Raw genomic sequence first — 16,802 nt, forward strand, 5'->3', positions numbered from 1 at the left:
ACCTGTGGCCACTGGAGCTGAGAAATGCTTCACTTTGGAACTCTCGATTAAAGCCAGGACTTTCTTGAAAGAAGATTTATGGGGATGAATAAAGCAATAAAATTCCTGAGGGCTAGATTGTTTTGTGTTGTCTGCGGGCTTGTGTGTGTTGTGTATGGTGGATTTTGATAGTCCACTGTACATTTTACATTTGACATCCATGGTGGCACATCTCCATGCATCAGGCAATCACGTGTGACATATAAATGGATTAAAATGAGCTTGTAATGTATGCTAAAGATGCATGCTGTATGATAAATGGCTGGAGTCATTTGTGAGCTCTCAGATTACAACACAATCAAAATGTGTGACTTCAGCAGCACTAATGAAAGGGAAGAGACCTAGAAAATGTCATTTCCATCTCATTGATTCAGAACTGGAGACCAATTGTTGCATGAATCTTTAAAAATAATACAAAGACAGCCAAGATGAAAATATAAATGAAATAGCATTCAAAATTTGTCTAAATGGAGCCAAAAAATTGAAGGCATGCCCTCAGATTAAGAAAAAATACAAAATGATATACAAATCCACAAAGGAAAATTAGTGAGCAGTGAACCATTGTATTGTGTGAAAAGGGGGAACTAATTTGACCAATCTTCCTCACTCAGCTTCATGAAGGAGTCACAAGCAGAGTGTGTCCTTCTTGGTGCAAACTAAGCCAAAGGTATTTCTGCTGAACGTGCCACGGAAGGTCAATCAGCATTTCAACATCCTCCTTATTAGCATCACAAAGAGCCCTTCAGCAACATCACCAGCTAACAAGCCAAGAGAAAAAGAGGTAATTGTAGTAAAACACATAAGTAATTTGGCATCACTACAGAGCCACAGCCAACTCAACCATAGACAAAATTGTATGACCAGACTTCACCAAAACCTGGAGGTATTTGCAGGTAACACAAAACTTGCAAGGGTCATACGGACTCGAAACGTTAACTCTGTTTTTCCCTCCACAGATGCTGTCAGACCAGCTGAGTTTTTCCAGCATTTTCTGTTTTTCTTTCAAAACGTGAAAGTGCTGTGAACCGTGAGGAGGATAGTGATAGACCTCAAGAGGAAATCCAATGCAAAAGGAGGGGGGAAGAATTGACTCAGAAAGAGAGAACAAAGAGACCAAAGGAAAAATTAAGTTTAAATTTTATATTTTAAAAATCTCCAACAACAATTAAAACCTGAAGGAATGAGATTCCCCACTTGTAATGCTTAATTTGCACTGCCAAGCAAGTCTACTGAGAGTAATTAACACTTAACATGTCACTAAATGGGTACTTATTCTGAAATGGACAAGACTTAGCTTTCTGGGATGAGTTTTGTTTGCCTGTGCTCCGCAAATCCAACAACTTCAGACCATTCAATGCTTTTCAATGGTGAGACAGATAGTGAGATGCCATTGTTGTAAAATTAACAGCACAATTTTTAAGTTGTCTGCACATCTGCCCCTCACCTGATGTTGCTGCACCATTTCTGCCTTTAGGGATGGTGTAGTGGTATTGTCACTGGACTAGTAATCCAGAGGTCCAGGTTAATGCTCTGGGGACATGGGTTCAAATCCCACCATGGGAGCTGGTGGAATTTAAATTAAATTAATAAATCTGGAATTAAAAGCTACTTTCAGTAATGGTGAAACCATTGGAATATAAAGCTAGTCTCAGTAAAAGTGATCATGAAACTACCATCGATTGTTGTAAAAACCCATCTGGTTCACTAATGTCCTTTAGGGGAGAAAATCTGCTGTGCTTACTTAGTCTGGCCTACATGTGACTCCAGACCCACAGCAATGTGGTTGACTTTTAAATGCCCACTGAAATGGCCTAGCAAGCCACTCAGTTGTATCAAACCACTACAAAAAAGTCAACGAGGAAACCAGATGGTCCATCTGACATTGACATAGGGACCGAAAATGACAATGGAAAGCCCAACCCTGATCACCCTGCATAGACCTCCTTCCTCACATCTGGGGGCTTGTGTCAAAATTGGGAGAGCATCCCCACAGACTAGTCAAGCAACAGCCTGACATACTCATACTCATGGAATCACACCTTACAGACAATGGCCCAGACACCACCATAACATCCCTGGGTATGTCCTGTCCCACTGGCAGGACAGACTCACCACAGGTGACAGCACAGTGGTATATGGTCACTAGGGAGTTTCCCTGGGACTCCTCAACATGGACTCCATACTCCATGAAGTCTCATGGCATTAGGATAAACATGGGCAATGAAACCTCCTTCTGATTACCACCTACTTCACCCCCCTACTCACCGAGTTGGCTGGACATGGCTGCTATACTTAGTATGCAGCAGGTGGTGAGGGAACCAACAAGAGGTAAAAACCTACTTGCCTTTGTTCCCGCTGGTCTACCTGTCACAGATGCATCTACCTGTGACACTATTGATAAGAGTGATCACCACACTGTCCTTGTGGAAACAAAGTGCCATTGTCATATTGAGATATCCTCCATCGTGTTGTGTGGCACTACCACCATGCTAAATGGGATAGATTTTAAACAGATTCAGCAGGTCAAAACTGGGCATTCAGGAGGCGTTATGGGCCATCAGCAGCAGCAGAATTGTATACAACTACAATCTGTAACCTTACGGCCCAGCATATCTCCCATTCCACCATTACCATCAAGCTGAGGGATCAACCCTGGTTCAATGAAGAGTGCAGGAGAGCATGCCAGAGCAGCATGAGGCATACGTAAAAATGAGGTGTCAACCTGATGAAGCTACAACCCAGGACTACTTGTGTACCAAACAGCGCAAGCAGCATGTGATAGACAGGGCTAAGCGATCCCACAACCAACAGATCAGATCTAAGCTCTGCAGTCCTGCCACATCTAGTTGTGATGGTAGTGGACAATTAAACAACTGCCTGGGGGTGGAGGCTCCACAAATATCCCCATCCTCAATGATGGAGGGGCCCAGCACATCAGTGCAAAGGACAAGGCTGAAGCATTTGCAACAATCTTCAGCCAGAAGTGTCAAGGGGATCTTGGCTTCCTCTGGAGGTCCCCAGCATCAGCCAGTCTTTAGCCAATTCAATTCACTCCTAGTGATATCAAGAAACTGCTGAAGGCACTGGATACAGCAAAGGCTATGGGCCTTGACAAAATTCTGGCAGTAGTACTGAAGACTTGTGCTCCAGAACTAGCCTCATCCCTAGCCAAGCTGTTCCAGTACAGCTACAACACTGGCATCTGCCTAACAATGTGTAAAATTTCCCAGGTATGTCCCGTACACAAAAAGCAGGCCAAATCCAACTCAGCCAATTACCGCCCCGTCAGCCTACTCTCCATCATCGCTAAAGTGATGGAAGAGGTTATCGACAGTGCTATCAAGCAGCACTTACTCAGCAATAACCTGCTCATGGGCGCTCAGTTTGGGTTCTATCAGGGCCATTCGGCTCCTGACCTCATTACAGCCTTGGTCTAAACATGGACAAAAGAGATGAACACCAGAGGTGAGGTGAGAGGAACTGCCCTTGAAATCAAGGCAGCATTTGACTGAGTGTGGCATCAAGGAGCCCTAGCAAATGGAAGCCAATGGGAATCAGGGGGAAAACTCTTTGCTGGCTGAAGTCAAAGGAAGATGGTTGTGGTTGTTGGAGTTCAATCATCTCAGTTCCAGGACATCACTGCAAGAGTTCCTCAGAGTGGTGTCCCAGGCCCAACCATTTCCAGCTGCTTCATCAATGACCTTCCCTCCATCATAAGGTCAGAAGTGGGGATGTTCGCTGATGACTGCACAATGTTCAGCGCCATTCGCAACTTCTCAGATACTGAAGCTGTCCATGTCCAAATGCAGAAAGATCTGGACAAAATTCCATCTTGGGCGATAAGTGGCAAGCAAGTTATCTGCCACAGAAGTGCCAGGCAATAATCATCTCCAACAAGGGAGAATCTAACCATCAGCCTTTGACATTCAATGGCATTACCATTGCTGAGTTCCCCACTATCAACATCCTGGGGGTTACTATTGAGCAGGAACGGAACTAGGGACCAGCCATATAAATACTGCGGCTACAAAAGCAGATTAGAAGCTGGGAATTCTGCAGTGAGCAACTCACCTCCTGATTCCCCAAAGCCTGTACACCATCAACAAGGTTCAAGTCAGGAATGCGATGGAATATTGTCCACTTGCCTGGATGAGTGCAGCTCCAACAACATTCAATCCAGGACTAAGCAGCCAGCTTGATTGGCATCTCTTCCACCACCTTAAGCATTCACTCCCTCCACCCTGATGCACAATAGCAGCACCGTGTGCCATTTACAAGATGCACTGCAGGAACTCACCAAGGCTCCTTCAACCACACCTTCCAAACCTGCAATCTCTATGACCTAGAAGGACAAGGGCAGCAGATGCATGGAAACACCACCATTCGCAAGTTCCCCTCCAAGCCACACACCATCCTGACTTGGAACTATATCGCCGTTCCTTCACTGTCACTGGATCAAAATCCTGGAACTCCCTCCCTAACAGCACTGTGGCCTTACCGCACCACCACTTTCTCCAGTGCAATTAGGGATGGGCAATAAATGCTGGCCTTGCCAGCGACATCCTGCACTCTGTGAAAAAATGAATAAGTCTCACTGTTATTCTGACAGCAAATTCTGACCCATTATCCGGATTCAATTCATCTTCAATTTAAGAATCTTGAACACTTGCAATACCCTCTTCTCTAGGATAAACAATCCAAAGCTTTCCAGCCTTTCCCTTGGAACAGATGCCTAAAACTAGATATTCGTTTGATTGCTGTAGTGCAGCTATGAGCTTTGTTGATGGGGTGCGTAGCCACGTGAACAGAGAAATGTTTAAGGAAGAGAAAACATACACTAGGGTAAAAAGGGGTTCTGAGATACATGTTTTCCCCTTAACTTTCCAATTATTTTACACATTTCCTGTTTTCATATTCCATTTCATTTGCTCTTAACTTTCTGTTTATTTTACACTTTCCCCAATTTTTCTTTCCATTTATTTTACTCAGGGCCTGGATTAATTTTCCATTTATTTCATGCTCTTGTCAGTTTAACTTTCCATTTACTGCCCTTCAAGGGACATGGTGGCATGGTGGTAATTTAAATTCAATTAATAAATCTAGAGTATAAAGCTGATTTCAGTAATGGTGACCTGGGATTGTTGTAAAAACCCACCTGGTTCACTAAACCCCTGCAGGGAAGGAAATCTGCCATCCTTACCTGACCTGGCCTACATGTGACTCCAGACCCAAAGCAATGCTGTGGTTGACTCTTAACTGCTCTCTGAAATGGTCTAGTAAGCTCTTCAGTTCAAGGAAAATTAGGAATGGGCAGCAAAATGATGGTCTTACCAGTGATGCCCACATCCCATGAAAGAATAAATAAGAAAAAAAATTCAAATGCCAAACAATGAACAGCTCCAACAACAGGTCACAGGCTGAGAATTCCATTGTGAGTAACTCACCTCCTGACTCCCCAAAGTCTGTCCCCCACCTACAAGGTGCAAAATCAGGAGTGAGATAGAATTCTCTCCACTTGTCTGGATGAGTGCAGCTCCAACAACACTCAAGAAGCTCAACACCACCCAAGACAAAGCAGCCCTCTTGATTGGTGCCCCATCCACTGCCTGCACTCTGTATCTTCTGGATGCATACGGGATGCTTTGCAGCAACTTGCCAAACCTCCTTGAACAATGCTTTCCAAATCAACGACCACTACCATGTAGAAAAGGACAGTACTCCTCCAAGCCACACACAATCCTGCCTTGAAATTATATCAACATTCCTTCACTGTTGCTGGATCAAAATCCTGGAACTCCCTTCCTAACAGCACTGTGGGTGTGCCTGCACCACAGGGACTGCAGAGGTTCAAGAAGGCAGCTCACCACCACCTTCTCAAAGGCAATTAGGGATGTACAATAAATGCTGGTCTTGTCAGCAACACTCAAATCCCATGAATGAATATAAAAATCATTAAATTCGATTTAACTTTCCATTTATTTTACACATTCCCTGGCTTAATCCATTTGCAGGAAATTAAAGCGGTTAGTATGTTAAACTGGTTGTCCTGTGTCTTCCTCTCAGGCGGAGTATGTGTTGGTTATAAAAAGGTCATGGTTGGCAGCCACTACCTAATCACTGGCATCTCCTTGACTATCTGCCTGTCAGACAGAAGGAAATGGCTGACATCAAGATGAATTGTGCCATGCAAGAGATTGACTGCTGGATAGATCACCTCCTGATCTACACTAAGCTGAGTCTAAAGAACCAGCCAAAGCATCATAAGTCAACTTGCTAGGCACAGCCAAAGCTAGATGTCAAATTCCTCACAAATCCTATTATTGCCTTAGACCTTGCTACACAACTTGACACCACTCTGCAGTTTGATCTTCCTTCCCCAAGTGACATAGGAGATGAATGGATAAAAGCTCCATGATCAGATCCTCAAGACTTCAGTAGACGTCCTGGGATACTGCAAGCAGCAAGATTTGTTTGATGAGAATTACGAAAACATCTCCCATCTTCTCAAATGGAAAGAGCTTGTACATGCAAATTTTCTAACAGCCCTACAGTCAACAGTCAAGCATCAAGCCTATAAAAATACTAAACACAAGCTCCAGCATGTTTTAAAAGACATGCAGAATGACTACTAGAATGCTAATACTGAGAGGCATGATCCGTATTTTTACAATGTTCTGAAGACCGTGTATGGCCCACCCGCCGCAATCTTTGATCCTATTCTAATGACTGATGGAAATGAACTAATCATTTGATATGACCAGGTAAGGAGGGGTTGAATGGCTCCCCTCTTTTCTCTCTCCTCATTTGACCACAACATGCTTTTTTGTTTGAAAAGGGTGCACTTAACTGTTTACACGCTGTGATCGTAAAAGAGCCAATCGGTCAGATTTTTTTGAGTTTAACAAAGAAAGAGGTTAGTTATATTATACTTGAACTGATCTAGGTAAGATAAAATATAGTCCAACTTTTGTACACACGCAAATATAGATTACAGAGGCGGACGATAGATTGGTTAAATTAGAGTCCATAAACAGTAAAAGGAGTGTACAGTCAGTAGTTTGGTGATTTGGCTAGCTTCAGGCTGAATTCGGTGGTCTTGCGACTTTCCTTCAGTGGTCCCAATGTTTCTGATTTGAAGACATAGATGGCTGATTTAGTTGTTATTCTGGAGATGGTAGTACTGGGTTAAATTATTTAAGAAGTCTCTGTCTGCAGCAGGGGTGTCCCTGGATGGTCATGGTCAGCAAACAGGGTTCGAAGATTGCAAGGTGGGTTGGAAAGGGAGGGAGGTAGGAGGGACCCCACTTGGGTCTTCTCTCTCACTGCCTCAGCACCTTGTACTCAGTTCTGCAGAGAAACAAGTCCTTAAACATACAAGGGGTTGGCTTGTCACATGACTTCCTCTCGCCAACTGCCCATGGGATCTAAAAAAGGTCATTTCCAGTGTATTCCAATGGTAGCTTGATTAGATAATGTCTGTAAGCTCTCCTAGCCTGGCTCCCATTGTCCAAGGGATTAGGCTTAATGGTTCATCTCCAACAGTTGAATACCTCAGGTGGTTGTCTTAATGTCTTGCTAATGGGACAGGAGATGTGGGTCCTTCACATTCCCCTGAGGACATTGTCTTTGGTGGTTTTTGCAGACATGTTGTCTCTATTCCAATGGATTGGAATTTGGAATGTACAGTAATGTAAATTGGGGCAGCCATCATTGGCTGAGAGCTCAAGCCACTTTCAGTCTGCATATTTAAAACGTCCCTGCTTTTATAAGTTCAATTCAGATTTCAGCCAGTGGATTAAAACTCATTACATAAAGCACATTTTCATGACACATTGCTAAGGCAGCTGTAATAAAAGGTGGCATGAGAACTTTGCCAAGGTCTTCAGCAGAGGCTCCAACATTTTAGCAGATCCTCTGCATCGAATTGAGCAGTTGCCTGTGAAAGAAAACCTGTCTCTTTCGCCTTCCACTTAACAGGTGGCAATGACAATCAATTCAACCAAACAAGGCAAGGCCCCTGGGTCAGATGGCATTCCAGCAGAGATTTGGAAGTGTAATAGTACAGAGCTCATTAACAAACTTACAGCCATGTTCAAGAGAATATGGGATCAAGTAAATGCTCCACAGGACTTTAAGGATGCCAACATAGTCAGCATCTGGAAGCAGAAAGGATCCGAAAATATATTTAGCAACTACCAAGGAATAAGCCTTCTCTCAATTACAGGAAAGATCCTTACAAGGACCCTATTAAACCAACTACTAGACAGCCTCATAGATGTCCTCTCAGAATCACAGTGTGGTTTGTGTGCTAACTGTGGGGCAGCTGATGTGTGTTTGCAGCAGGACAACAATAAGAAAAGCGCAGAGAGTAACATCAGAATCTATAAATGCTGTTCATAGGCCATACTGAAGCTTTTGACCATGTGAGTCGACCTGGTCTATGGTACTTGCTCTGCAAGCTAGAATGTTTGAACAAACCTGTCAAATCCTATATCTACTGCACAATGGCACAATTGGGCATGGTTTGCACCAGTGGTGAGATGTCTGGTGCCTTTGCTTTAACCAGTGGTACAAAGCCAGAATGCGCCATAGCTCCTGAACTCTTCAGTCTCTTTGCTGCAATGCTTAAGGAAACCATCAGAGAAATGCTTGCAAACATCAACGTTAAGTTCTATTCAGGCAAACTCTTCAATCTCTCCAGACTGTATGCCTCCACCAAAATCACAAAGGGAGTAATCAGAGAGCTTGTGTATGCAGATGACTGTGCCCCTAGCTACCCACAACAAGGAAGATATCAAGACTGTGGCAAACAAATTCTTGAGTGCTGCCAAAAACTCTGCCTCCAAATCAGTGTCTCCAAGGCCAAGGTTTAGGGTTCAGCCAGCACCAGGCACATGCTATAAAGCACCAGGCATAACTGTTGATGGTGCGAGTCTCAAGGATTTTGAGAAGTTCTCATTCGTTTGTTTTTCCTAAGAAAATTTCCCATAGAAGATCTGCTTGGAGATCCTGTAGCCGTCCATGTGGGAGACATGCCCTGGGCCATCTAAGTTGAATTTTCTGGAGGTTGCTGTTAAGGTAGTGTGCTCACTAAGGATGCCCTTATTGATGAAGATATCAGTGCATAAATCCAGAAAGCAAGTTCTGAAAATGACCAACTCCATGATCATGTCTGGAAGCAGCATGGCGTTAAGCTGAAGACTAAAATCAAACTTTACTAGGTCATTGTCTTTACCACCCTGCTGCATGGCATAGAATCCTGCATTGGTATAGGTGCCACATCAAAGCTCTGGAATGCTTCCACCAAAAACACCTGAGGTCCATCATGAGAATTTAATGGCAGGACAAAAATCACCTTTATCTTGATGAGTTAACAGCATGGAAAACAACCTCCACAAAATTCAACTGAGATGGCCCAGGGCATGTCTCCCACACTCCGACTACAGAATCTCCAATGGGAAATTTTCTTAGGAGAAACAACATCAAGGTGGTCAGTACAAATGATACAAGGACACCCGAGAAAAGAGCCTTACAAACTTCTGAATTTAAGACTGCCTCTGTGGAACTGCCTCAGACTTTCTTGTGGAAAACATTGCAGCTGACTGGCCCCTGTGGGGGTAAGCACTGCAGTTTAGTGCGGCATGCTTTGAGGACCCTCTACACCAAACTCGCAACATCCATCATGGCCAGAGGAAGGCTAGAGCTGCCACAGCTGCAGAAGTTCCCCCAAGCACCAACAATGGCAACATGGACTGCCAGTTCTGTGGATGTCCCTGCCGATCCCACATCGGACTCATCAGTCATGAAGACGATGAAGTCACTTACAGCTTGGACGTACTTGAATAACGAGAATTCTCCACCAACCTACGTTAAATGGAACCCGACTGGTCCAGTCAGTTTTTCAGCTGGTGGATGAGGTTAAAATTGCCTTCTAGTATATAGTTTGGTATATGATTTTGTGTTTTCTAGTACATGGTTTGGTATATGTTTTTGCATTTTCTAATATATAGTTTGGTATATGTTTTGACATGTTCTAGTATATGGCTTGGTATACATTTTGGCATGTTCTAGTATATGGTTTGATATATGTTTTTGTGTTTTCTAGTATATGGTTTGGCAAATGTTTTGGCATTTTCTAATATATGGTTCGGTATATGTTTTGCTGTTTTCTAGTATATGGTTTGGTATATGTTTTGCTGTTTTCTGGTATATGGTTTGGTATATGTTTTTGCGTTCCTGCACATTGGGCTACTGGATAGCTTGGGTACAGGACATGCAGGGCATGGTGAGGGGTTGCGCATACTTTCATCAGGGCTCCCACTTACTTATAGGCTCATTTGAAGAAAAAGGCAGGAAATTGTATGGGCTGTAGTAAGAGCTGGTGCTTGAAATTGCTCAATTTTGTGTATTCACTGCACTTGTAGGATTCCAGAGCCCGGGATTTCGGAGCATGTGGATCCACTCTCATTCTTTTCTCAGCAATAAGTAGGCTGGCACTTCAATGCAGTGCAGAGAGTGTGCTGCACTGTTGAAGGTGACGAATTTCAGATGAGGCGTTAAACCGAGGCCTCATCTGCCCTCTCAGGTGGACTCAAGGATCCAATGGCACTATCTAAAGAAGAGCTGTGTAATTCTTCCTGGTGTCCTGGCCAAAATTTAGCCCTCAACTAACTTCAGTAAAGCTGATCACCTGGTCATCATCATGTTGCTGTTTGTGGGAGCTTTGTCTGTTTTGTTTCCTACATTATCATAGTGACTACACATCAAAAAGTGCTTTGTTGGCTGCAAAGTGCTTTGTGAGACATCTTGAGACCATGAAAAGTGCTATAAAAATACAAGTCTTCCTTTTATCTCAATACACAGGCCTGCAGCTCCCTCCGTTAGTTAACTTTAATTATAAAAAATATAGATGTGGCCCATCCTAGGGAGTTGAAATGTGTGTTGAACAGCATAATAAAGTGTATTCGACACATTACATTCAGCCAAGTCCTGTTCCATAACAGGAAGAAGAGATCATTGATTCTAATTGGCCCCATTTAATTCTAGAGCCCTACCCCCTCAGTGGGACCACAATGTCATACAGAAACATCACAGCCAGACTTCACAATTGGCAGCTGACTTCGATTGATGCCGCACATTTGACCTCCATTTGTGACTAACATTGTTGTTAATTAGTACTTTGCACGGCAACAGCGTTTGCGATTTTTTTTTAACATTCTTGCCGAGTACTATGAGGAGAACACACAGCAGAGATGGTTTCACAGCTGTTGTTTACCTCAATGTGCTGGCCATCATTCCCTTTACCCCCAGGGCACCATGGAATATAGTCTGTTCGCTTCTTTCCTCACTACGCTCCTTTCAGCTCAAATGAACGTAAGCTTTCCAAATTATTTTATCATTACTTCAGCTGATTTAGATAGGAAAAAAAAAACCCCAGAACCACCACCGCTCTTGATCACTGACATAACTCACCCTGGTGTGAGAAAAGGACTTATATCGTTCATCCCACCTGTTCTATCTCATTTCGAAAGAGCCGTCTCTGAATTCTAAAACTGTCAGCAGAGATTGAGTGACTATAAATTTTAATTAAAAAAGAAAACAGCTGAGGGAAATAGCAGCGTTGTACCCATGTGTTGACATGGCCAGTTTTCAGCCTGTGGGAGTTGAGGTGCCTCTGTGCAGCAATAGATGGCACACACCCTCCCACTCAAACCAGTTGTTTCCTGAATAGTTACAGTCTCCTGTGTCCTAGCAGTTGAAAATTTCCATTTTCTCAAATTGAAAGATCGCATTGTTTTATTTTTGTCCAACACAGGAATGTTTTAGCTCCCATATGCAATTTCTACTTTAATGGCAGCCAAATGCAAACTGAGTTATGTGGAGACACTATGATCACTTCATGTCATGTCACTGAAGCTCTCACAAAAAAAAAGTAATTTCTCTTCTCCATATCTGAAAGGCTAAAAGGGGTATTTGAAAAAACACTTGTGTTTATATGGTGCCTTTCATGACCTCAGGCCATTCCAACATATGAAGTACCTTTTGAAGAGTGATAGAGGAAACACCGAAACAATTTGCATACCAATCCCACAAACAGCAATGAAATGACTGACCAAATAAGCTGTTTAAGTGATAAGTATTGTCCAGGACACCAGGAAAAAATCCCCTAAACTTCTTTGAATCATGCATTGGTATATTTCACATTCACCTAAGACAGGTTTGTCCAACATTTTTATGCAAGGGGCCACATTTCAATTGTTTTCTCACTCGAAGGGCCGATAAGCAAATGTCGGAAAGTTAAGGTTTGGCATAACCTTAAATATGAGTTTCAAAAAAAAAGTTGAGGTATGAAGAAAAGAAACCATTCGCTCACTATGGGACTATTAAGGCCCGCCCAGCATGGAACGCAGCTCTGCACTGGCTGGGAAGGGCCAGGCATGGGCGGAGGCTTGTCAGACGCCGGGTCCAATGGCGACCCAGTGGCTGGTTTGAAAACAACCCAGGAAGCACCTGGGTGGCTGCCCCTGAAGGACGTGTGTTCAGCGTTCCCAATGGAGTCGAGTGGGGCTGGGCACAGCAGGTGGGAGGGCAGGTTGGGTGGGCACTCAGCCCCCCGTTTTGCGACAAGTGCCTCGCCGTCCTCCTGGAGGAGGTGGCTGCCAGGAGGGACACCCTTGTCCCCAGAGACGAGAGGCGGAGGCCGCTGCACCTCCACCAAGAGGGCATGGGAGGAAGTGGCAGCAATGATGAGCAGCAATGATGTGGTGCGGCGCACATGAGTGCAGTGCTGGAAGCACTTCAATGTGCTGCTGCACTCAGGAAGGGCGAGTACCATGTTGGCATGGATCAGTATGCAGAAGTGTTAAGGTGTGGCCTTACCCCCCCCCATTGACCTCAGGGGCGCTAGACTCTGAGTGCCAACTGTTTATGTCACCGGAGCTGGCCAAGGAGGTGAGCCCTGGCTACTCGAACTGAGTGCCTTGTGACTTGAGGGCCATGACTCGGATGTGCCCTGCAAGGTGTTCCTCAGCAGGGGTTGGCCAGGCTGCAATGCGCAGGTAGAGAGTGGACTAATCAATGCTCCTCTGTCCTTTCAGGAGAAGACAAGCCATAACAAAGCACAGAGGGCACATACAGGCGGAGGACCGCCCAACTTCATGCTGCTCAGCAGGTTCGAGCAAGATGCCCTGGAGCTGGAGAGCCGGCATGCTCCATGTGCATCCGAGTGTGGAAAAGTAGGGGTGCCAGACGAAGGGAAGAATGCAGTGCACAGGGGTGAGAGTTAGATTGTGCAACCACTCTAGTGTAGTGTCTTCATTGATGTGAGCCTCAAAACTGGAGTCCTCATTGATCATTGAAAGACGACGGCACCATAATACAGATTTCCATTGTCTCACCAGGTACCTGGCATGCATAGTGACAGTGTGATGACTTTAGCTAATGACATCTCCTTGTTCTTCCTTTTAGGTTCACCAGCTGGCGCTCACTCTGCGGACCCTGAAGGACCACCCCTGACGCTGGAGGACCACTAAGCTTCTGTTGCACCTGCGTCACACCCGCTCTCTGAAGCAGGCACCAGCCCAGATACCAGCACCTCAGTGGGCATTAGTTCAGCGGCTATTATCTCGATGCACATTGGTGAGGGCACTCGCTTGAGGTGCAGGCAGAGGCAGAGAGTGGCAACTCTCATGGAGAGGCAGCTCCAGGGGCAGAATGAGGGGTCCCTGGGGTTGCGCTCGGAACTGCAATCCCTCACACAGGCACTGAGCTCTGATGGTCAGTGCCAGTGTGGGAGATTGATGAGGCATCCAGTATCCCAGCTAGGTGCCCACTCATCAATGGTAAGCAGGAAGGTTTGGAGCGACCTCACGTTGGCGCACGAGCTGCTTGTTGTCTCTGTGGGCTCCTCTCAGGGTGCTCTGGGTGATGGCAACAGTTCCTCTGCCCCTCTGCCAGTGACTTTGGCATCTGATGAGGCTGCAATGACTTGAGAGATGCCAGCTGTGGCACTGGCCGCTCCCTCCCAGGCGGGGCCAGCACAGGCTCCACGGGCCAGAGGACAACCGCCAAGGTCATCAAGGCCAACAAGAAAGCAGAGTCAGCAGGCTGTCTCCAATGCCGGTGCCAGCGAGGTGGGGAGGGGGGGAGCACCAAGACATAGCACTCACAAGCGTAAGTTAAAGGCATCATGATTACAAGATGGACAGGTCACGGTGATTTTATGCTCATTTATGTTTACTTTATCTATACTGGTCTGGGAATTAAGACCAAAGAAGTTTATTTAAATAGCTTGGAATTGTCAAAATAAGATAAATTTTGTTTTTGCTGTCATGGCCTGAGTATGCTTCACCTTTTCATTTTATTGGTGCAAGGTAGGCCAGTATGTAATGCTGGATGTAAGTGGCTCTGAACTTTATTGCACAGGCACTGAGTGTTCTTTGTGTTCAAATGAAAGACATCTGGGTTGGAAGCGGCAACCCTGGCAAGCGGTTGAAGCTGATCTTTGGTAACCTAGCTGAAGGAGTGTTGGATCAAGGTGTCCTTGGTGTCCTTGTCTCCCTGGAGGTTATCTCCCTGTGGAGGAGCACAGTTCTCCTCACTGTGCTCCTCTTCAGGCTCACTACTGGACTCATCATCTGTGGCCTGTGAAGCTGTGTCAAGACTCTCTCCCTCCAGTGGGCCCCCCTTGCCAGTGCCAGATTGTGGAGAGCGCAGCATGCAGCCACCCGGTCTGGGGGGGTATTGCAGTGCTCCCCCATGAATGGTCCAGGCAACGGAAGTGCATCTTAAGAAGACCTATGGTCCTCTCTACCACCGCCCTTGTGGCGGCATGGCTCATATTGTAATGCTTCTCTGCCTCTGTTCTTGGGTGGGGGAGAGGCGTCATGAGCCACCTCTTCAAAGGATAGCCCTTATCACCCAGCAGCCATCCATCCAGTCGGACTGGAGCACTGAACAGCCCCGGCACCTGGCAGTGACTGAGGATGTAAGCGTCATGGGAGCTGCCAAGGTACCTTGCACAGACTTGCAGAATCGGCATCCTGTGGTCACACACTATCTGCACGTTCATGGAGTGGAAGCCCTTCCTGTTGATGAAGGTACCAGGCTCACCTGCAGGCACCTTGATGGCCACATGTGTACAGTCTATTGCACCCTGGAAGTGGGGGAACCCAGCAATCGCTGCAAAGCCTCTGGCTCGCTCAGTCTGGGTGGCCTCATCCATACGGTAAAGAATAAAGGTCAGTACCCGCCTGAACAGAGCTTCTGTCACCAGCTTGACACAACTATGGAGCTGATTGGGAGACCCCACACAGATCCCCCACCGACCCCTGGAAAGAGCCGGAGGCATAGAAGCTGAGGGCCAATGTGACCTTTAGAGTCACTGGCATGGGGTGTCCACCCACACAGTCAGAGCTGATCTCAGGGCCGATCATCTGACGGATGGAGGTCACTGTCTCCCTTGAGAGGTGGAGCCTCCTTCGGCATTGCACCTCAGACATATTGAGGTAGCTGCATCACCGCCTGTAAACCCTGGCAGCAGGATAGTGCCGTTTTCTGTGACCTCTTCTACCTTGGACTACCTGCTGGCCCTGTGCCCCTTGTGCCTGCACCTCTCCTCCCACAGGTCCCTCCCCTGGAAGCTGCATTGGGACACCTGGCCTCCTCCCACTTCTGCCCCTCTCTTCCTCCTCAGGGGAGGTGCCACCAGCGGAGACCACAATCCCCATTACAAATGTAACAGAGGGCTGTCTGACACCTGGAAGGGTCCACATGATCTGAATCCTCTGGGGTCCTTGCCATAGGATACCAAGGAGTCCTGAAATGAAGCCTGGAAACGCTAAGAATGAAGCCCAGATCAAAGATGAAGCTGCCAAGTACCAATAAGTCACCAGCAGCAAACTATCTACCAAACTCCTCACTATTCACACTGGCAATGCCGCTGACCCTTTTTAACCCACCCTTGGGTGAGGTTTTTGAAAATGTCGGCTGGCTGCCTGCCCGTTTTGCCCATGCGACAAGCGAAAATTGCACAGGCAATGAAAAATCGGCGTCAGTTGGACTGTTAATGGCCTTAAGTGGCCTGTTAATTAATGGCGGGACACTTGCCGTGTCATCGCGTGCTATTTTACGCACGATCAGGTCAGGCGGCACCTCCTGCGGGATGCAAAATTCTACCCTTGGAGTACTGTGAGCAATTCTGGGTACCACACTTTAGGAAGGACATGTCGGCCTTGGAAGGGGTGCAGCATAGATTTACCAGAATGATGCTTGGACTGCAACGTTTAAATTACAAGGAGAGATTGCACAAAAGAGGGTTGCATTCTTTAGAATTTAGAAGATTATGGTGTGATTTGATGACAGCTTTCAACGTATTAAGGAGAACTTAAAAACATAAGAAATAGGAGCAGGAGTATTCTATTCGGCCCCGCGAGCCTGCTCCACCATTCAATAAAATCATGTCTGATCTGATTGTGACCTTAACTCCAATTTCTTGCCTGCCCTCATAACCCTTGACTACCTTGTAGGCCAAAAATCTGCCTAACTTAGCCTTGAACGTATTCAATGACCCAGCCTCCACTGCTCCTTGGGGAAGAGAATTCCAAAGATTATCAATCCTCTGAGAGAAGAAATTCCTCATCTACTACTTAAATGGGAGACCCTTTACTTTTAAACTGTGCCTGACGGATGTAGATTCCCCCATGAGGAGAAACATCCTCTCAGCATCTACCCTGTCAAGCCCCCTCAGGATCTTATCTGCTTCA

Source organism: Cetorhinus maximus, chromosome 12, assembly GCF_964194155.1.
Source record: "Cetorhinus maximus chromosome 12, sCetMax3.hap1.1, whole genome shotgun sequence".
In the NCBI taxonomy this organism is placed as follows: Eukaryota; Metazoa; Chordata; class Chondrichthyes; order Lamniformes; family Cetorhinidae; genus Cetorhinus; species Cetorhinus maximus.